Source organism: Trachemys scripta, chromosome 20 (genome assembly GCF_013100865.1).
Source record: "Trachemys scripta elegans isolate TJP31775 chromosome 20, CAS_Tse_1.0, whole genome shotgun sequence".
Taxonomy (NCBI): Eukaryota; Metazoa; Chordata; order Testudines; family Emydidae; genus Trachemys; species Trachemys scripta.
In genome coordinates this window covers 10,859,959-10,866,573 of record NC_048317.1, presented here as the reverse complement: position 1 = coordinate 10,866,573, position 6,615 = coordinate 10,859,959, and positions in this window count along the sequence as shown.

The following is a 6,615-nucleotide window of genomic DNA, read 5'->3' as shown; positions in this document are numbered from 1 at the left end:
TGGCCCAGATGAGGTCCTGGTTTTGCCCTGCATGGGGGTATTTTTTGCCTTGCAACACAGCTAAATGATGAACATTTGAAAACTATTATTTATTTGTCTGGTGGTAGAGCCGAGGAGAACCAGTCCTGGACCAGAACAAAAAGACGGTCCCTCCCTAAAGAGCTCCCGGGCTGGGCCTCTGATCCGGCAGAGCACTCAAGAATGCGCCTAACATTACGCACACGCTCAAGTGCCTTGGCAGGCTGGGGTCCTGTGACAATGCAATCGCCTTCACCTGGTGGCCCACGCTGAAGGATGACACTCGCAGTACTCACAGGGGGGAGGGTGCGTCTGATTGTACAGTCCTGCTCGTGGCAGTGCTAGTAACCAGGCAAGCTTTCAGGCCCGGATGTCTTAGGCACGTTCGGCAGGAGAGATGCCCCACGCAACATGTTCCACTCCTGCAGGGGTCGTGCAGAATGGGGCCTTCATGGGCAATAGAGCATCCCATATGTGTCCACTGCGGGGTTCTCGTACCTTCTTCTGGAGGAGCTGGTGCTGGCCCCTGGTGGACACAGGACACCAGGCTACACAGATCTGGGGTCTGGTCCCGGCCAGCAGTTCCTGCGTAACCATCTAGACTCTCTAATAGGGGATGAGCAGTGATCAACACTCGCTGTTTCTCCAGCCATAATCTTGAAGGCCCGGCATCGGTCCAGGCTGACCTAGTGCGCCCCCTTGCAGGTGGGCATGGCATTGCAGGTGAGCCCGTACTTAATTTTTCCCTCACCCAGGGTATCAACAAGTCAAGACAGACTCTTAGGTGCTCAAAAGCCTCCCCCCTACCCCCTCCCCGGTGGAGGGTCTCGTTGATTAACAGAAAAACCAGAGCTCTCCACAGGCTCTTCCCCAGGGGTTCTCTCGGTTCTGGGCTCTGCCCCTGGTGTGAGGCCTCTTGCCCCTACCGGAGTAAGATCCTTCTCAGGGATCTGGGGAGGTCCATCCACTGTGACTCTTCTCCAGGGACAGCGGGTGAGCCTGGCTAGGCCGGGCTTCCAGCCAGTGTCTGGGGGACCCCTGGCTGAGACCAGACCCTTGTGGATGTCGGCTGTCTGCGGACCCCTGTCAAGGAGGCTCCCTGCTCTAAGAGCACCTCTGACAGGCTCTCTATTCTGGTGGGTTCCCCAGAGAATTCACCCTCTAAAGCTCCCTGCTCAGACCTCTCCTGGGAGCTCCTCTCCACAGGAGCTTCCTGGATTCCTCTGGAGTTTCCCTCTGACTGAGCTTGGGTCCAGGTGCTTGTAATCAGCTGCCTGGGACAGTCAATGACCCCCCGGTGGAGCCTTCTTAAGGCAGTCACAGGCAGCCTGGGCCCTAATGAGTAACACCCCATAAAGGGGAGCTGCCCTGTGACAAGCCCTGACTGGATCCAGGTGGGCAGACCCCAGTCTGCGTGTGCTGCTGCCCCATTGACTTTGACCGGCACAGACCCAGGTGTCTGACTTTTCAACCGGCTGCCTGCACAAGAGTTCATAGGATTTCCAAGCGACTCAACGGCTTTGTCATACGGGCGGGTGGAAAGATGTTAAACTCATGCGCGGCTCCGTTAGACGGAGCTGGGATGGCAGCCCCGGCAAATCCTCCGTTGGCGCGTGTTTGCCAGAGCAGAGCTAAGCTGCTTTGAATGCGGCAGTGGCTTTGGGAAGCTAAGCAGGGCGAGGCCCATAAAGTAGCACAAGCAGGCGACTGCCAAGGGGAAAACTGACCCACAACGACACACCAGCTGCTTGCTCAACTAGGACGCTTTGGGTCTGACCTCAGACCCATTGAAATCACTGGGAGGTACCATGGACTCCATCGGGTTTGGATCAGACCCTACCACAGAGTCTTCTTCAGCTTTTGCTTGAGGAAGCCCTGGGCTGGTTTCTTGCTGGAATGACTCTGTCCCGGGGAAGGGTAACCCTTTACGTGCCGCTCGCTTACTTGGGTGCTTTCTTATAGTCCAGTGTCCACCCCGGGAGGTGTCCTTATCCCCAGGTGCAGGCCCTTGTAGTCAGGGCTGAGAAGAGAGCTCAGGCGAAAACAGCCGGGTTTGGCAAATGGGAGCCACGTAGCGTGAGGTGTGGCGCTGGAGAACGAGGCCAGGGTTCGAAAGAAGGGACCTCGCTCTGTGACATGAGGCCTTCGGGAATACAGACTGCTCACTCCCAAACGCTAGCCCCCGCCCAGGGCCAGCTTTAGGAAGTGCGGGGCCCGATTCGAACAGTTTCGACAGGGCCCCGACAGGGATGACTAAAAAAAAAAAAAACCACGTAAAAAAAACACGTGGGGCTTGTACTCACCGGGCTGCGCTCCTAGTCTTTGGCGGCGGGTCCTTCACTCGCTCCGGGTCTTCGGCGGCACTGAAGGACCCGCCGCCAAAGACCCGGAGCGAGTGAAGGACCCGCTGCCAAAGACCTGGAGTGCCGCCGGGTGAGTAAAAATTAAAAAGGTGCCTCTAGGCAGGGAAGGGATTCTCTGCCACTTGCCCCCCACTCTGGGCGGCCCTGCCACTGGGCGTGGGGCCCTCTTAAGCGCGGGGCCCGATTCGGGGGAATTGGTGGAATTGGCCTAAAGCCGGCCCTGCCCCCGCCACCATGAGCCGCTATCCACTCTGCACCCTTCATAGAGATCTCCTTCCTACAGCTCTGCCTGCTGCATCCTATGACGAGCAGGATCAAACCTTGATCACCCACACAATTACCCTTTGACCGACCCTTCCCCTGGTCTCACGCCAAAGAGGAACATTTGGGGGGTGGGGTGAGGGGTGAATCCATCTGACTGTTGTTAAGCACCTGCCATTCCGATAAAACGAAGTGTGGCTGTTGTTTGTTTCTTTGTTTTATGTACATCCTGAAATATTCCATTGGGATTTACAAAGGGACATTTAGCAATACCTCTCCCCCGATTTCAGTGACTGAATCTCTGAGCCAGCTCTGGCAAATCTCCGGTTTCATTTTATGTTCTTCCTTTATGTGTCTTCCTTAATCAAGAACATATAAAAGGGGTGTGTGTGTGTGTGGTGTGTACACAGAGTGACATTTGAACTGCACAACATGTAGAGCTTCAGAACAGAAATAGGACTCAAATAAATTGCTTCACAGTCTTATGATTAACCAGGGTGCTGTGCTAAATTGTAGAGGGGTCAAGGCAACATCCTACCATGGAAAAGCCGCCCTTTTCATCCGTGCGGCTCCTGGAGTCATTCTTTGTAAATCAATTATCCTGCATCCTATTTGTAGTGAAACGGGCCCTTGCCCTAGACTCTTACATCTGCAGAGGTGGAATTGGGCATTCCCCATCTTGCCAACCCCACCCATGGAAAAATTATGAGTCTGGGCTCCAAAAATCATGAGATTAAAAAAAAACCACCGGGCGTTTTGCGTTCTTTTTCTGTGCCTTCTGGGTTTTCAGCCTTTAGGGGTCACATTTTGATGCTTTCCCTGCAACCAGCGGCTAGCTAATTCCTTTTTTTGTCTAACGAGAGCTGAGATACTCACCTCACCCGTGATTCCAGGAGCTGAGACTTTCAGGAAGACCCCAGAAAAGGGGAGCGTTGGCAATGCTGCATTCCTGGTTTAGCGTAAAAAGCAACAAAGACGTTATAGACTAACAGATGTATTGGAGCATAAGCTTTCGTGGGTGAATGCCCACTTCGTCAGAGGTTTCCCCTGCCCACCCGCTAGGCATGCTTCGAGATGGGCTGAGGTTATAGGAAGCAAAAAGAAAGTGGGCTGGGGGCGGCTGCCCGTTCTAGGACACACAGCCACAATGAGAAGGCTCTGCAGCGGGGGGTTGTTGGGCCTTTAAATGCCTGTGATCTCGTCTTCATTCAGATTCTCCGGCCGCTACAGCATAATGAAAGGCCCTATTGTCCCCCTGGGTGTGGAGAAGGGGGCTGATTTGGAAGCGTTAGGTAAATATTAGGCTTTTTTTTTAAAAAAAAATCTTACCCCTCCTGCTGCATAAACCGGGGTGTGGGGGAGTCTGGGCTGACCGACTGGCTGTAATCTGCAGGTGGCCCAGGAGGCGGCGTTCAGAGCTAAGGTTACACAGAGCCAGTCACAAGGCCCAGGATTGTCAGGGCTCAGTTTTTCATCCTTTCCCTGTTTTAAACTTTTCTGTGCTGTTCAACGGGCAGTGAAGCAGCCCCCCAGGGCCACAGAACTGTGGGGCGTGTCCTAGGGGTGTCGTGGCGACAGCACCGTGGGCAAACGCGTATGCCACCGAGACAGAAACAGCTGGGTGGCTTTCCTTCCACGAGTCATTGTAAGATGCGGGAGAGGGGAGCTTTTTCATTTAGGGCCTGATCCAACATGCAGTGGCTCCCCTTGGACTTGGGTCAAGCCCTTCCCGGATTCCTGGCCATCACGGGTAGCTGCTAATTAAACACTACAAAAAGCGTGCCCTGTGGAAACAGTGCTTGGAGTGATCTGAACAAAAGGGAGGGTCTGTCATAACCTGGAAGCAGCAGCTTTGGCAAGACAGTGATTAAAGTGTGGCCCCTCCGTGACCTGGGTTGATCTAAATGTTGGGGGGTTTGGCCAGGTCTCTGAGGCCTCTACACGCACACACACACCTACCTCTCTCACTTTAAGCACCGTGTATAAAATTGTACAGCAGCTGGTTGGGACGTCAAACACAACTAAGGATGCCAAAGATGTTCCACTGGATCGGGTGTTGGCAGGAGTAGGGCTGAGCAAGCCTGCAGTGCTGGGGAATGGGCACCTCCCACAGAAGCGTTCTGAGCGACTTTGGCATTTTCCCCGGAATGAAACGACACACACGAGTCTGAGAGAGCAACCGAGCTAAATGAATCTGTCTCTGGTTCTTATCCAGTCCCCTGTTACCATAGCGTCTGAGATCCTCACAGGCTTTAATGTATTTAGCCTCACTACATGAGGCAGGGCAGTGCTGTGACTCCCATCGGGCAGATGGGAAACTGAGGCACAGATAAGCTACGTGAGGTGGCCAAGGTCACAGAGGAGGTCTGTGTCGGAGTTGGGAAGTGGACCAGTCTCAAAGGTACAGGCAAGTGATTTAACCAGTGCACTGGTTAAATCACTTCCTCTCATATCCACCATGCCTGACTGACTAGAACAGACAGCCCATCACAAGCCGTGAGTCAGCGTGGCCAGCTCTTCCAATTTTACTGGAAGTCTTGAGATCTTCCAGGTTTTTCTTAGAGCCCCAGCTCCTGGAGTCAGCTGAGAATTTCAGGTTTCATGAAAAGAAATTAAGTTTCTCGCTCTCATGGCTGCTGAGAAAAGCATCAACATGCTCAAAAACAAAAGGCAAAGAAAAAGAATCCAACTTTTATTATTATTTCAAATCTTATGATTTTTAAGCAAATCTTGTGATTTGGGGGGCTGACTCAGGATTTTTGAATGGTGGGGCTTCGTTGGCAACATGGAGATGGGGAACCTCAGTTGGGAATGCTGCTTTCTAACCTGGGCATACAAATAGCTTGTCTGTCCTCCGACAGGGGCCAATGTCAGGTGCTTCAGAGGGAATGGGGGGAGGGATAGCTCAGTGGTTTGAGCATTTGCCTGCTAAACCCAGGGTTGTGAGTTCAATCCTTGAGGGGGGCCACTTAGGAATCTGGGGCAAAAATCAGTACTTGGTCCTGCTAGTGAAGGTACGGGGCTGGACTCAATGACCTTTCAAGGTCCCTTCCAGTTCTAGGAGATAGGATATCTCCATTAATAAAAAAAAAAAAAAAAAAATGAACAGAATGAGCAATTATCAAGTGATCCATCCCAGGTGAAGATGATACAAAACTACTCATGATTGCTAAGTCCAAAGCAGACTGTGAAGAGTTACAAAGGGACCTCACAAAACTGGGTGATTGGGTAACAAAATGGCAGATGAAATTTGATGTTGATAAATGCAAAGTAATGCACATTGGAAAACAGAATCCCCACTATACGTATAAAAAGATGGGGTCTAAATGAGCTGTTACCACTCAAGAAAGAGATCTTGGAGTCCTTGTGGATAGTTCTCTGAAAACATCCACTCAATGTGCAGTGACAGTCAAAAAAGTGAACAGAATGTTGGGAATCATTAAGAAAGGGATAGGTAAGACAGAAAATATCATATTGCCTCTCTATAAATCCATGGTACGCCCACCTCTTGAATACTGCGTACAGATGTGTTTGCGCCATCTCAAAAAAGGTACAGAAAAGGGCAACAAAAATGATTAGGGGTATGGAACAGCTTCCATATGAGGAGAGATTAATAAGCCTGGGACTTTTCAGCTTGGAAAAGAGACGGCTAAGGGGGGATATGATTGAGGTCTATAAAATTATGACCGCTGTGGAAAAAGTAAATCAGGAAGTGTTATTTACTCCTTCTCATAACACAAGAACTAGGGGGCACCAAATCAAATTAATAGGCAGCAGGTTTAAAACAAACAAAAGGAAGTGTCAAGTATCAGAGGGGTAGCCGTGTTAGTCTGAATCTGTAAAAAGCAACAGAGGGTCCTGTGGCACCTTTGAGACTAACAGAAGTACTGGGAGCATAAGCTTTCGTGGGTAAGAACCTCACTTCTTCAGATGCAAGTAATGGAAATCTCTAGAGGCAGGTATATATCAGTGT